A 15,706-nucleotide genomic window follows, 5' to 3' on the forward strand; every position below is an offset into this window, starting at 1 on the left:
AGATGCTACCGTGCGTTCACCCTGATGTAAATTGAGAATATAGGACTCAGCTGCAGCTACTCTGCCAGGAACGTCAAATATTTCCTCAAAGGTTTTCATAAACGTGGGGTAGTCGGTAAGTATAGGGGAATATTTCTCAAGAAGAGGCGACACCCTGGACAAAGCTCTGCTCTTTAGCAAGGAAATAATAAATGTCACGTTGGCTTGAGCAGAGGCAAACACAGAAGGTTGATTTCTAAAATGCAACCAGAAATGGTTGATAAATCCCCTGCAATCCAAGGGGTTCCATCATACTTATCAGGGAGAGGTATCTTAGGAGCAGGAGAACCCTAGGGGTTAGACACGACAACAGGTTCCCCAGCCCCGGACTTATGGTTATTTGATGTAACAGGACTAGCACTACGTGCAGTAGACAAAGAGGATAACATAGTCGTGATAGCTAATCTAATTTCTCCTCCAATGACTGTGCACGATTGGCCTGCTCACCCAACAGCTGTCCCTGAGGAGAGACTGCCTGCACCAGCTCGCTGAGGTCCATCTGGCCCTAGTATAATGTCAGGTCTGCCAGGAGATTTCAGCCGTCACTCCGGTTTCCTGACCGGTAGTTTTGTTATCCCAGTATCAGGTGGAGGGACAGTTGAGATCCTGCAGTCAGATTAGCGAACCACAATAGACGGTGCAAACAGCCTAACTAGGAACCACCAGCAAACAACTCACGGTTAGTAGAGGCCAAAGACAGGAATCAGGTGGGAGAAAGGCCAATCCTAAACAATCCAAGTAGCAGACCAAGGCAGAAGTACACAGGGGTCAACCAGAAGGTGGCGTCGGGAACTTTTTAGCTTGAATGGAAGACAGCGCTGGACTGGTGCCGCTCAAGTCTGCCTAGCGGCAAGTTACTGTGTGGCAGGGAATTGCTTCCAATGGGTTGTGTCCCAATTGTAGGTTGTATGTGAAAGACTCTGTTGGGGTCTAGGGCTACTACCTTTCTGATGATGACAATAGAGGCATTACCGCAGTGAACATTTTGGGTCATTGGAGAGGAGCGCCTGTTATCCAAAAAGAGGAAGCTCTCACTTGCTGAATTTTATAGATATTTATTAGAGATAAAAGTAAACTAGTAGGGCCAACATGTTTCAGGGGAATAGCCTTCCGCCTTCCTCAGGGCTGTATTTCTTGGAGAGTGGTTACATTTTGAGATATATTCGATCAGCAGCTGATCAACTGGCTGTCTCTGCTTCACAAGGCTGGCTACTGCAGAGCTGCTGATCAAATATAACCCTCTAAATGTTTAACCACTCTCCAAGAAATACAGCCCTGAAGAAGGGGGAGGCAATTCCCCTGAAACGCGTTGGCTCTGCTAGTTTACTTTTATCTTCAATAAATAACTATAAAATTCATCAAGTGAGACCTTCCACTTTTTGGACATCGGGCGCTCCTCTTCAATCACCCAAAGTGTTACCAGCTGAGCCTGACCCATTCAGGTGAACAGGACCATACCGTAACTGCCCTCCAACTGTGTGTAGCACTACCCCCGGAGGAGCGGCTGGTTGTCCTCTGTTCTTTCAAAGACCTCAGCACCACTGACACCTTGGGTATGCACTTCAATAGATAAACAATGTAAAATTTTGGTTAGTACATTAGTGTCACCCTGAAATGAGACTCAAGGCCAGTGGTGGCCCATCCATTAGGGGCGCAGGGGTGCCTCCGCCCTATCCATGCATCCTGCCCCTAATCTACATTCCGGGCCGCCGGACGCATGGATTCCAATGGGGATTTTTTTTTCTTTTCTTTTAGAAGCACATGATTAGATCCTGAGGCTCTAATAGGCTTTAAAAAAGAGTGGGCTCAGGGCACAGAGAACTGCACCCTGAGCCCACCCAGTTGTGTGACAATAGCAAAATAATATTCACTATTGTCTTCCTGCTTCTCTTCCCGGCCATTCAGGAAGTGGGTCAACCCAATTGGCCGAGAGGAGGAGTATGAGAGGGTGAGAGCGATAACACCAAATTTAACACACCTGCTCCCGATTCACACCTGAGACCTTGTAACACTAACGAGTCACATGACACCAGGGAGGGAAAATGGCTAATTGGGCCCAATTTGGACATTTTCACTTAGGGGTGTACTGACCTTTGTTGCCAGCGGTTTAGACATTAATGGCTGTGTGTTGAGTTATTTTGAGGGGACAGCAAATTTACACTGTTATACAAGCTGTACACTCACTACTTTACATTGTAGACAAGTGTCATTTCTTCAGTGTTGTCACATGAAAAGATAGAAGAAAAGATTTACACAAATGCGACTGAGGGGTGTACTCTCTTTCGTGAGATACTGTGTATATAAAGAAAAAAATGACATTTAAATTGACTCGGAATTCCAAGCAACTGCTGGCAAAGTGGCAATACAAAAAAAAAAAGGCGTAGGGGTCCCCCCCCCCAGTCCATATCAGGCCCTTAGGTTTGGTATGGATTTTAAGGGGAACCCCAACGGCAAAATAAAAAAAAAAACGATGTGGGGTCCTCCCCAAAATCCATACCAGACCCTTATCTGAGCAAGTAGCCTGGTCGGGAAAGGGGGAGACAAGCGAGCGCCCCCCCCCCCCCGAACCATACCAGGCCGCATGCCCTCAACATGGGGGGGTACTTTGGGGCGAGCACCTTGTCCCCATGAGGACAGGGGCCTCTTTCCGACAACCCTGGGCAGTGGTTGTCGGGGTCTGGTTGTCGAGGGTCTGCAGTCTTATTGTAATCTGGAAGCTCACTTTAACAAGCGGGCCCCCAGATCCTGCCCCACCATGTGAATGAGTAGGGGGTACCCCTACTCATTTACCCCAAAAAAGAAAAAAGCCGTTTTTTGACAATTCCTTCATTAAAAAAAGTAAATACATTTTAACAAACAATGTCGCCCGATGTAGTTCCATTGTCAATCACGACACCCGCCGCACCCAGAAAAAGAAGAATAAAAAACGTTCCACCCACGAGGGAGGTTGACCGTCGAATTCCTGCTCCTCCATCTGACGGTTCAGTAAGGGGCGGGGCAACCCAATGACGTAACCTCGTGGCCCCGCCTCCATGTGATGTCACTGACCAGTGCATGCTGGCTCGGTGACGTCACAAGGGCCCGGGCCACCTGGTGACATCACTGGATGGCCCCACCCCTTACCTATTTAAGAACTGTCACCTGGGCGCAGCATTTCTTTTCTTTTTTTTTAGGTCTGGTGGTGCAGCAGGCGGTGTGATTGAAAATTAATTTACATCAGGAGACATTTCTTTTTTATTTTTTTTAATAAAGGAGTTGTCAAAAACTGGCTCTTGTCTTAATTTATTCTTGACATTTTGGTGGCCTGGTATGGTTCAGGAGGGGGGCACTCACTTGCCCCCCCCCCTTCATGGCCTGCCAGGCTGCATGCTCGGATAAGGGTCTGGTATGGATTTTGAGGGGCCTCAAGCCGTTATTTTTTTTACATTTTGGTATGGGGTTCCTTGGATTTTAGGGGGGACCCCACACCATTTAAAAAAAAAATAAATTTTGGTCCTCCGCCCCAATCCATATCCGTCCTTTTTCTGTGTTGAATGGACATTTTGTTAATATTTATATTATAATATTTTTTTTACTGTCGCTATTTTGTGCGGATGTATCTGTGAGAGCGCCATCAGCCTTTTTTGTGCATAGAAAACCCTCATCATGGTTCTCCTTGTCTTCCAGCTCGGGATCGAGTCCTCCAGAAAGGACGCCATCTGCTGAAACTTCCCAATGGGGAAGAAATACCTCTGAATGTCTCACTGCCGGATACTGAGAGACCGGACACAGCGGGGGATACACCAGGAACGGCCACTGTAAGTAAAACCACCAGAGATGATCTCCACATCGGGGTTATTGAATTTTATGTCTAATTATCATAAAACACATTTTCAATGAATCTGCAATTATCTCAAGTGGCCCCTGTGCACGGGGCCACAGTCACCCCATTCCAACATTTGCTACAAGTAAACCCATGTGTGTCTGCAGAAACCATCACCTCCTGCTCTTGAGAAGGGGGGATGGGGTGATTAATCAGATAGATAAATCTGTCCAATCAGTATTGATCCCCTGTGATTAGCGGCACTGGAAGCCCCCCTCTCCATTAAAGAGGAACCCTGGAAAATATTAACTCAGAATATATTTGGTTGTAAATGTGATGTATAACTTATATGTCTGCTGATTGATTTTGTGGGAAAGAAGACAGCTATAACAAACACCTCCAATGGGGTATAACAGACCAAAAGGAGCAAATAAAACATCATTTTTAGGGTTTGCATACACTTTAAATCAGTGGTGGTCAATTAATGATGTATGGGGGGCTTTAAATGTGGCCCCTGACATCTCCAAGGGGCCACCACACATAGTATTCAATATATCAATGTTACAGAGGACTACAGAAGGTCAGACTCTTTGGGGCCCTTCTGCCCCTCTGGGTCTGACCACAAACATTCCTCAAGGCCCGCCCACTGGCTGTCCCACCAAATCCACCCACTGGCCATCCCACCAAGTCCTTCAGTGCACCCACTTTTATTTGAATACTCATACAACCGAATATATCCTCCATTCCATATCCTCTTCCTCCTCCACTCCCATATTCTCCATCCCATGTGCTCCTCCTTCTCCATCCTATGCGCTCCTCTTCCAGTCCCATCTCCCCCACCCCATGTCCTCTTTCCTCTCCAGTCCCATCTCCCCATCCTATGCCCTCTTCCTTCTCCAGACCACATCCTCCACCTTCTGCAGTCCCATCTTTGCCATCCCAGGTCCTCCTCCTCCAGTTCCATCTCCTCCATTCCATGTCCTCCTCCTCCTCCAGTTCCATCTCCTCCATCCCATGTACTCCTCCTCAAGTTCCATCTCCTCCATCCCATGTCCTCTTCCTTCTGCAATCCCACCTTTGCCATCCCTTGTCCTCCATCCCATGTCCTTCTCCAATATCCCATGTCCTCCTCCTCCTCCATTACATGTCCTCCTTATCCAACCCATGTCCTCCTTCCCCTCCATCCCATATCCTCCTCCATCCCACGTCATCCTTCTCCAGTCTCATCTCCACTCTATGTCAGTCCTCTCTCGCAGTGTCCTCCCTCTGTAGTCCTTCTATCCCTTCTGCACCCTCAGTACAGCCCACATCCAGTCCAGTGTAATCCCTGCAGTATGTAGAGGAGAGGAGTGTGGAGGGTATGACAGTGGCAGAATGGGTAAGGATTTATTTTAACAAATCCTCTAACAGAAACTTTGGCAGCTTTTCATCCAAGGAGACTTTGCTCAAAAAAACTCAGCTCACCTCCTCCCTGTAGTGTGAGCAGCAGCCAGCAGTAACTGGTAATCAGAGGAAGTGGGGGCCAGAGTTGAGTCAGAGATCTTACAGTGCAGGAAACGGAGGGGGGGGGGGGAGAGCAGCTTTGGAGATTCTAAAATATATACAAACGCAGTGTATGTATTTAGAAGCAATAGCATTGCTGCTGTCCCCACAGTGGCAAATATACCCCCCCGCCTTCCACTTACCCTGGGCCCTCGGTCTGCCCCTGGTCAGAATGGAGGAGGAGCCTAGGCTCCATCAGCTAGGTGTGCTGTTGTGTAAGCAGCCGGCAGCTGTCACAGAGTGCTTCATTGTGGCGCCGGTCCTCAGAGGACATGCGGGGAAGGTGCCTAGAGAAGCGATCCCCGTCCGGTGCCCTACGGACACCTGGGCCCCCTACGTGGTGTATGGGCTGTGTATAGACCCCTAGAGATTACTGAGATTACAGTCCATTTACAAATCAATTCTTCCACTACTGACTACTGGGGTCTGAGGGGTCTGAAAGTTGGGAATCAGAGCTTTTGGCTGGGTTCACACCTAAGACAGATTCGTCGCACAGCAGGGGTCCGGTGCGTCCTGGTTCACTGTTTCAGGTCCAATTTCAGCCCAAATTGTGGGCTATAAATACGGACCTGAAATGGACCAAAAAAGGCACACGTTTTTCCTGCAAAAGGCACCGGACCTGCTGCGGAGATATGCGAACCGGCACCATAGAGAACCGGCATCCAATTTGCATAGGTGTGAGCCCGGCCTTAAAGTGGACTCTCCAAATGAAAAATTTGCTTTCTTGCTAACCCCCTGCCCTTCAACACAAATACTGTAGCTTTGCAAAGCCATTTGTAAACATACCAACCCCCCCCCCCAAATACTTACCCTGGCCCCGCCCTCTGATGTCTCCTGGAGGGACATGTGAGATGGCTGTGCTGTTTGGAAGCGCAGGAGCTTTAAATCCAGCAGGAATGGGCTCCTACAATAGGTTGGAGTGCATTCTCACAGGGCTCTGAGCTTATAGATATGCCGGGGGGTGCGATGAAGTCCCCCGTATCTCCAGAATGTGTCAGAGACCGGAGCCAAGGTAAGTTTTCTGTTTGGAGGGGAATGGTTTGTTTACAGATGACTTTCTAAAGCAATTTTGTTGGAGAAAGGGGCAGAGATTTTCTATGGTCCTCTTTAAATTATAGACTTAGTTTACTAATCTATCATACGTGTTATTTGCAGTAATTGAGGAAAATGAGAGGGTGAGGACGCAGTCGCAGTTGCTGCTACTGACGACTCCTGTCCTGACCCCCCCCAGTAATTGGAAAAAAGTGGGACTATTCCGGTACTCAAATATAGGTGTATCGTAGTTGGTATAAGGATGAGTTAAAAAATCTTATAAAATATAAATTTTAATCAAAACAGAATAAAATTACAGTTACAATCACAATTGCAATTATAAACAACATCACTCTATATCATCATAAAAGGGAAATACCACACAAGACAAAACAGGTGGATTCCGCAACATTTGGATGAAAGGTGTATGTGAAGCTTTAAGTCTCGACCGGTTTCGCGGTTAAACACCGCTTCCTCAGGAGAAGCATATCTAGAACATGACATGACATAGTTTTAACATATACAAGCAAATACAAAAAGTCATTGCAGCTGCATTATTTATAAAAATAATCAATTACATCGTACAAGTGGAGAAAAAATAAGGACAAGCTCACCCACTCAGGCGGTTTCCGTAAGTATGCAGGACCCAATAAAAGTCCCCCCGCGGCGGACACAGGGGAAGACAGACAGCCTCTAGTAGATAAGAGTATAATTAAACAAACTATAAACATCTAGGTGTCGGTGGAATCCTAGAGGGGTGTGCCAAAGCCATAAGATTACAAAGAACCTTCAGTGATGGTATAGAAGGATAAGGCCAAAATCCAAAGAGATGAGGGGAGGGGGGAAAGGGAAAGAAGGAAGGGGAAGGGGGGAGGGGGGGTTTAGGGCAAGAGAAGGGGGGGGGAGGAGGGGGGGACAGGAAATGAAAGGACATAACAGACCACCACCAAAAAAGGGGGGTACTAGGGGCTCGAAGTGATTATTAAAAGCGAAGGCTACACACTGGAGGTGACGGGCACTAACACTCACCAGCTATACATTGGATATTGTAAGACGCATGAGCTAGATTGGTTGCAGAAGTTCCACTTATAAACAACGTAAATAGGGGAGGTCATATAAGGCCATCAAAGGTACTGCTTCAGACACCCGAATTAGCAGGCTAGTGAGCATGTCACATTAAAGCCGATCCAACTAGGAATAGAATTGTAAGTGTCTAAATAAACTGCCAATATATATAGGGAAAAGATAATAATTGGAATTTAGGACAGAAAGTATTGCACAAACAAATCTAATGGCCAGCACAACTGCTGGGATATATGTAAAAAATAAAAAGTAAAGGACAGGCAGTAGACATAATAATGATAAAGCCCAACCAAGGCTACAAGGGAAAAAAGACACAGGGCAGTATCAATTTCAACCTAATGTTGAAGATAGACCAGTGTACTAGGTAAATATAATAGTAACATGGGGAAAATGAGCAAAGGTTAGGGTGTATAGAGAGCAGTATACAATAAACCAAGATGTGGCAGTCAATAGGAGGAGAATAATAAACTGACCTGTTAGGGAACGATACCGGGCACAGCTCTGCGTCAGGAGGCTGTCAGGCTCGAATAGCGGCCGGAGTGGCCGCCATTTGAGCTCCCCAACCCGAAAGTCAGGGCACGCTCACGTGAGCGGCCTCTGACGTCACTGGGTCAGTTTGCCCGCACAGCGCAGGTGCACCTTGTTGTGCTCCTGCGCATGCGCGCGCTCCAGTCAAAGGGAATCGCGTTCCCAGACGAGGAGACACAAGCAGCCAGAGAAGGGCTTCCAGGGCAAACATGTGTCCGCCGCTGGGGAAAGAACATGAATCCTGCAAGCCACTGAACAACACCTGAGGAGGGGGGAGGGGAAGGGGAAGGGGGGGAGATAAGGAAAGGCGAAAGGGACAGGGGGAAGAAGGGGGGGGGGCGAAGGGAGTGGGAGAGGAGAGATTGTCCTTGTACAGCAATTGATTAAACATAAGTGATAACAACAATTTACAAAAATAAAGCAAAATAAATGTATTGTACAATAATAATGATGATTACAATGTCACCCAGGACTGAATAATGTCCCAACAGCATCAGGGGTGGTCACAGATCAAAATTGAAATATTGAGATATACACAACATGGAGCCATCCCAAGTAAAGGTTGGGGGGGGGGAGAAAAAGGGGGGGGAGGGGGAAGGAAGGGGGGAGGGAGGGGGGGAAAAAGGGGGGGGAGGGGGAAGGTAGGAGGAAGGGGTGGGGTGGGAAGGTAAGGAAAAGGGAGGGGGGGGAAGGGATGGGGGAGGGGGAGAAGGGACCCAAACAGTTCACAAAAATGCCTTATATGATACTGCCTCATTGAGGCCGGGTGGGAGGGTGGCGTTGAGTCGCTCGATCCACAGGGACTCCTTCTGAAGAACCGAGCGATCCCAATCGCCACTCCTGGGGCTGGGCTGGACCACCTCAAGGACCAAAAATTTGACAACCATATTGTCAAATCTGTGGTACAGACCGATGTGACGGCCAATGGTAGTTAATTTCCCATTTTCCGAATCATAAAGATGGTCACCAATTCTTTGTCTAAATTCTCGGATCGTTTTTCCTACATAAAATGCTTTGCATCTACAGATCATTAAGTAGATCACCCCTTTGGTGGCACAATTAGCAAAGGTGCGAGGGACCAAGGTCTCCCCGTTGGGTAGGACACAGTGTCTACACTCATGGACCCAAGGGCACCGGGGACAATCCCCGCATTGAAAGGTGCCGTTTGGTCCAGTTCTCAGGGGTTTTTTGGAAATGTAATGACTGGAGGTCAGTTTATCCCGCAAGGACCGGGCCCGGCGGAAAACCACTTCTGGGGTGGGTCGTACATATTTGGCCAACGTATGATGCTCAGCCAAAAGGTGCCAGTTTTTGGTTAAAATGTTACGAAGCAGATTATGGTGTGTGGAGTAAGTCGTAACAAACCTCACAGTGTCCTTGGGAGGGGAAGGTTCCTTATGCTTAAAGAGGAGAGAAGTCCGAGAACGTGACGCTGCTTTGTTATAAGCTTTACGAAGATTGGTGGGGGAGTAGCCACGCAACAGTAGACGTTCACGCAGTGCCCTAGCCTGAAATCTAAAGTCAGTATCTCGTTATTATTTGCAGTAACTATTTTCTATTCTTGGTTCTCATTGGTTGTCTCGGCTTGAAATATTTGTTGTGGAAATGAATTATTATTTATAATTATTAGTCATAATGAAACTAAACAGAAATTCTAGAAATGACTCATAGCGGTTTATCTTCTATTCTCAGGGTTCACAGGCCGCCCGTGCCGAGGACAAAGGTAAGAAATCATTTATTGGATGTTCAGAGAAATATTTGTCCTATAGATCATAATGGTGGGAGTGGGGGAGGGGAGAGAGGATAAGGTGTCTGAGGCCGGTCTGCCATCTTCCCCTGACTGCCAGGGTGCTTTCATTGGGGAGGAGTTGCTGATTTTGCCATACTTCATTTTGCAACAAATTTACAGATTTCACATTTGCAAAGAATTCCTGCAAAGCAAAATTAGTTACAGTGTCAAGTCAAAAAAAGGTTTTTCAAAGTTGGATGGAGCCGGGGGAAGGGTTAGAACCCCGGTCTGATTTTAACTACAATCTAGGGTTCATTGAGAAGATTTCTCCTCATTCCCCCTCTCCATCGTCCCTAGTTTCCATGTTGTTAGGGAGATATAACCCCTCCAACGAGTTCTCTGCATTTGCCTTATGATGGAGATATATTACCTCCAGTGTGTTCAAGGTCAGTCCTGGGATGGAGATATATTACCTCCAGTGTGTTCAAGGTCAGTCCCGGGATGGAGATATATTACCTCCAGTGTGTTCAGGATCAGTCCTGGGATGGAGATATATTACCTCCAGTGTGTTCAGGGTCAGTCCTGGGATGGAGATATATTACCTCCAGTGTGTTCAGGATCAGTCCTGGGATGGAGATATATTCCCTCCAGTGTATTCAGGGTCAGTCCTGGGATGGAGATATATTCCCTCCAGTGTGTTCAGGGTCAGTCCTGGGATGGAGATATATTACCTCCAGTGTGTTCAGGGTCAGTCCCAGGATGGAGATATATTACCTCCAGTGTGTTCAGGATCAGTCCTGGGATGGAGATATATTCCCTCCAGTGTGTTCAGGGTCAGTCCTGGGATGGAGATATATTACCTCCAGTGTGTTCAGGGTCAGTCCCGGGATGGAGATATATTACCTCCAGTGTGTTCAGGGTCAGTCCCGGGATGGAGATATATTCCATCAAACAAATTTTGGATCTGTCTCAGAATCTTCCAACAATTGGATGTGCCTGAGCATCTCCGGCTCTATCCTCCCAGAAGGCCTCTATGTATATATATCATGCTTTTCTTTTCAGTTGGTCCTCCACAATTAGAAGGAACAATGGCTCAACTCTGAGATCACCAACTCTCATCCTGTCCTGGTGAATGAACTCAGCAACTCAAAAAAAGTAACACAATCTCTCCCGATAGCTCTTGGAATGTTCTTTAAGTAATTTTGTTCATCCTGATGTAGATTAAAATAATCACTCTAAAAAATTTTTCCCCGGGATTATATTTTGCTGTGTTACAGCCGCACCAGATGATGAAGTCTCCCCTTCCTCTCTGGTTCTCATTGAGAATGTCAAGGACAGTGACGCTCCTGAGACGTTAAACCTCCTGGTGAAGAATATAAGTGAGAAGGATGAGGACACGGACTTCTATGTGGAGATAATTCCAGAGATCGAATCTGCTGTTGTCACCTTCACATGTGATATCGGTGAGTTCAGTCTTTGTGATTTGTTTTTGGTTTAGATACTGAGCTTGGAGTTAGGTTCTAATATGGGCCTACAAGCTCCATCATTTACTACTAGCTAATGACCCTTCGTAACAGCATGTTGTTTGTAATATGTCCAAACGAGGAACAGTAAGAGAGCGGTGCTTGTGGGTAGGTGCAGCATGGTGCAGAGGCAGTAATGACACAAAGTCCAATTTTGGGAATCCCCAAAAGTGTATTGAAGAGAATGCTCACCTTACAGACAGCCCAGTGGGAGAATGCCACATCAGGAGTCACTCACAGTTCTATGCAGTATGGAGATTCAGTGGGTAAAGATAGACCGACAACATCTATCTCAGAGGGCAGAATGTAACCTGGCCGCTCTGGTCCCAATGGGGAGACTTCCAATGAAGGATGGCCTGTCCCTAGCCTGTCCCTACCTGTCTGGAGCCCCTCCCTGCTGCTAATTACTTTCCCTAACAGACAGGTGCTCTTTCCCTTCTCTAACCACTTTGCAATTGCACACCAAAACCTGGGGGCAGGGACTTATAAAGACTCTGCTGACACAAGAGGGCAGCCAGAGGTGACCTGAATGCAGTGTAACCAACCAGAATGCTGACTCAAGGGAACAGGAAACCATAGAGAAACCAGGTTTCCCCGGACTTCCTCTCCAACTGCAGTACCACTCTGGTCAATTGCCACCTACATTGGAAAAAACAGACTGCACCTGCCTACATGCTGGGATCAGGGAACACACTGGCTCCATGTTCACCAAGTTCACTCATAAGCCATTCAGCATGCAGGCTGTGTGTTCCCTTAGTCAGTAAGGTTTTTACACAGTTGTACTTATGCCATTAAATTGTGAAAAATGTCCTGTTATTGTTCTCCAGATATTCAGAGATTCATCAGAATGTTCTCCAGTAACCTCAGAGTGGCTCACAACAAGCTGACAGCGAAGCCCCTGGAAGAATCCCGAAGTGTCAGGGTGGAGAATATACCGGATAACACATCTGAGATGCATTTGGCAGCTTTCTTTGAGAACCCAAAACAGGGAGGAGGAAGAGTAGAAGAAATGATGATGATACCGGAGGAAAGATCTGCACTGATCACTTTTCGGGACACAGCTGGTGCGTTCATAGAGTGGGTAGAGAGCAGACCTTCATACGTTGGAAGTGCTTGTTGGTTGGTGCCTCTTAAAAACACCTTTAAATTGTTTGGCATTTTCCCAAGTGGAACATCAAAGCGGGATAGATCCAATTTTGGTCAACATCAGAGTGTTCAAACAATGCTCCAGTTTGAGCATTAGCAGCCCAATCCTGGGATTGATGGCAATGTCAATCTGTTTATTAGTCAAATCATCTATTATGTAATATTCATTGTTGACCAACAGATTCCAAAAAACGTTTTGTTTTTTTTACTTCAGAAACTCACTACTGCTGAAATGTATGTAGCACTACCCCCGTAGGGGTTGCAGATGACAGAGTTCCCCATTGCTGCACAACCAGGCACACAACAACTTCTGCTTTCATCCAGACACAGTGAACAGTCCTTGAGTTTGTTTTGTGTTGTTATTAGGGGGTAATAACTTGGATGGGAATATTGGGATGCCCATCTCAACAGTAACAAAACCAGGGACAACTTGCTCCCTGTTTACAGCTTTGATTGATCATTCTCTTTTCTCTTGTACAACTCCAATCGATTCCTCCTCATTGGTCTGCACAGCTTTGATGGATCCCTCTTTAGTAGCTAACAGTCTCTGTTAGAACAGCCCCTTCCAGGCCAGGAACTCTCAGACCCTTAGAAAGTAAAACAATATGATTTCTGGTAGATCAGCAACAACCACTTCCAGGCTAGAAACTCTCAGACCCTTAGAAAGTAGCACAATGTGTTGTGAACTGCATCCTGGAGTAACTCCAGCTCCCATGTAGACACTATTCCCAGCTATACCACCGCAGGAAATGCTAGCCCACCTGGCTGCTTTTCCACCAACCCACCTGGCTGCTTCTCCTTACCTGTCTACCTGACTGACCCTCTGGAGATCTCCCAGGGCAAGGTAGGGAAGATATAAGCACACTGCTACCTGCCAGGGAGACCCGCTACATGTGGAGGCCTCTCCACTTGTAGGTTCCTGCGCAATGCTGTAGTACCCACACTGTCCTCTCCTTGCTCCTGCTGCCTCTCAGGAAAGCTTCCTTCCAACTTCACCTGTGGTGGGATCCTACCAGACCAGCCACCCGAGCCCCAGCCTGAGGTAGAGTCCCTCCCTGGCAGGGGTCCCTTGAGGGCCACTGACAGTTTCCTCAGCACTGCATCTCCATCTTCCACCCAACTCCCTTGCTGGCATGGCTAAACCATATTTAAGTGTTGTCTTAGTCCCCTGTCGGACCCTGGGGATTGGCCAAGGTCCCTTAAAAGAGAAGCATGGGTTTTGCTTTTTTGCCCATTTATACTTACCTAGTTGGATGCTGCCTCTGTTCCCCGCTGCCTCTGCACTGAGAACCAAGCCATTGAGAACTGCCGATGGCGCGGTTCTCACAGATCCCCGAGAGGAGAGCTGCTGCATGTCATTCAGCAGCTCTCCTCTCTGTTCCTCCTCGCTCATTAGAGCGCTGAGATGTCAGCAGGAAGCGGCCGTCTCTGCCTCTCAGCGGCTCACTGAGAGGCTGAGACAGCCATCAGTCCGGGCACATGGCAGATCCAGACTTTATTGTCAGGATGACACCATTCCCGGACTGATTCCAGTGGTGTCAGCACAGAGCTGATTTCAGACCACTCTGCTAAAAACAGGTCACAGGAGTGCAAAACGAATTGCACTCCTGTGACCCTTAGGAGAAGCCCAACCAAACAAGCTCAGGCTGGACTTCTTCTTTAAACATGCAGGACATGCCCCCTAGCTTTCGCCCTCCAGCTTCCAGAATGTTCCCAAACTTTCTATAATTGGGGGGAGGCACCAGAGAGCTGCCTGTATGAGTCACCCAGACCTGAACTCTGATAACCCTGACTCAGATTAAGACTCACAGGGTTTAAGCAAGAGTCGAAATATGTTTTACCTACTCTGACACTAATAGCACACTATAGGGTGCTACATGTATTTATTGATGGAAGATATAGTCAAATAATTTTTATTTTTTATTATGAAACATGCATACAAGATATAGTCAGCAGCTCTTTATGGAGTACATAAGTCACCAAAATAGTAACTGCTGAAATAAAATGTTAAACATTGTGGAAACAATTGGGGAAGTAGGATTTTCTCTGTACTGTCATGAGACACTACAAAAAGGGATTTAAAAATCATCAGTATTCTATTATATAAAATCATTAGGAAAACCATGTACACATATAAAAACAACATATATAAACATACAAAATATAGGCTTGTTTACTAAGCTTGTTTTTATAAACCTCTAAATGGTCACTACACCCCCAAGGTAAGAATCCCTTCACCTGGGAAATCAATCCAAGAGAGATGGACAAGCGCAGGCCATAGACCTCCACATGTTTCATGGTCACCCGCTTCTTCAGAAGAAATATAGAGGGAGCAAAAAGACTGTAGGAAAATATAAAAGAACATCATAATATCAAAAATGAACACAAAACATTGTTTCTTAAAATATAGCTGGTATATCAAAAACATGATGCAGAGACTGCTTACTAGGGATGAGCCGAACACCCCCCGGTTCGGTTCGCACCAGAACTTGCGAACAAACCAAAACTTCGCACGAACATTAGAACCCCATTAAAGTCTATGGGACTCGAACGTTCAAAATCAAAAGTGCTCATTTTAAAGGCTAATTTGCATGGTATTGTCCTAAAAAGGGTTTGGGGACCTGGTTCCTGCCCCAGTTGACATGTATCAATGCAAAAAAAAGTTTTAAAAATGGCCGTTTTTTCGGGAGTAGTGATTTTAATAATGCTTAAAGTGAAACAATAAAAGTATAATATTCCTTTAAATTTCGTACCTGGGGGGTGTCTATAGTATGCCTGTAAAGGGGCGCATGTTTCCCGTGTTTAGAACAGTCTGACAGCAAAATGACATTTCAAAGGAAAACAAGTCATTTAAAACTACTCGCGGCTATTAATGAATTGCTGGTCCGACAATACACATAAAAGTTCACTGATAAAAACTGCATGGGAACCCCAAACCAAAATTTAAAAAAAAACTGGCGTGGGGGTCCCCCTAAATTCCATACCAGGCCCTTCAGGTCTGGTATGGATATTAAGGGGAACCCCGCGCTAAAATTAAAAAAAAAAATGATGTAGGGGTCCACCTCAAAATTCATACCAGACCCTTCAGGTCTGGTATGGATTTTAAGGGGAACCCGGCACCAAAATTAAAAAATAAATTGGCGTGGGGTCCCCCCAAAAATCCATACCAGACCCTTATCCGAGCATGCAACCTGGCAGGCCACAGGAAAAGAGGGGGGGACGAGAGAGCACCCCCCCTCCTGAACTGTACCAGGCCACATGCCCTCAACATTGGGAGGGTGC

At 46.6% G+C, this 15,706-nt stretch overlaps 1 pseudogene; it reads left to right on the top strand.

The window, feature by feature from the left end:
• LOC141147321 (protein mono-ADP-ribosyltransferase PARP14-like) overlaps positions 1-15,706 on the top strand; it is a 148,552-nt pseudogene that overhangs the window by 17,079 nt on the left and 115,767 nt on the right.

The sequence above is a fragment of the Aquarana catesbeiana genome, linkage group LG06, assembly GCF_042186555.1.
Source record: "Aquarana catesbeiana isolate 2022-GZ linkage group LG06, ASM4218655v1, whole genome shotgun sequence".
Taxonomy (NCBI): Eukaryota; Metazoa; Chordata; class Amphibia; order Anura; family Ranidae; genus Aquarana; species Aquarana catesbeiana.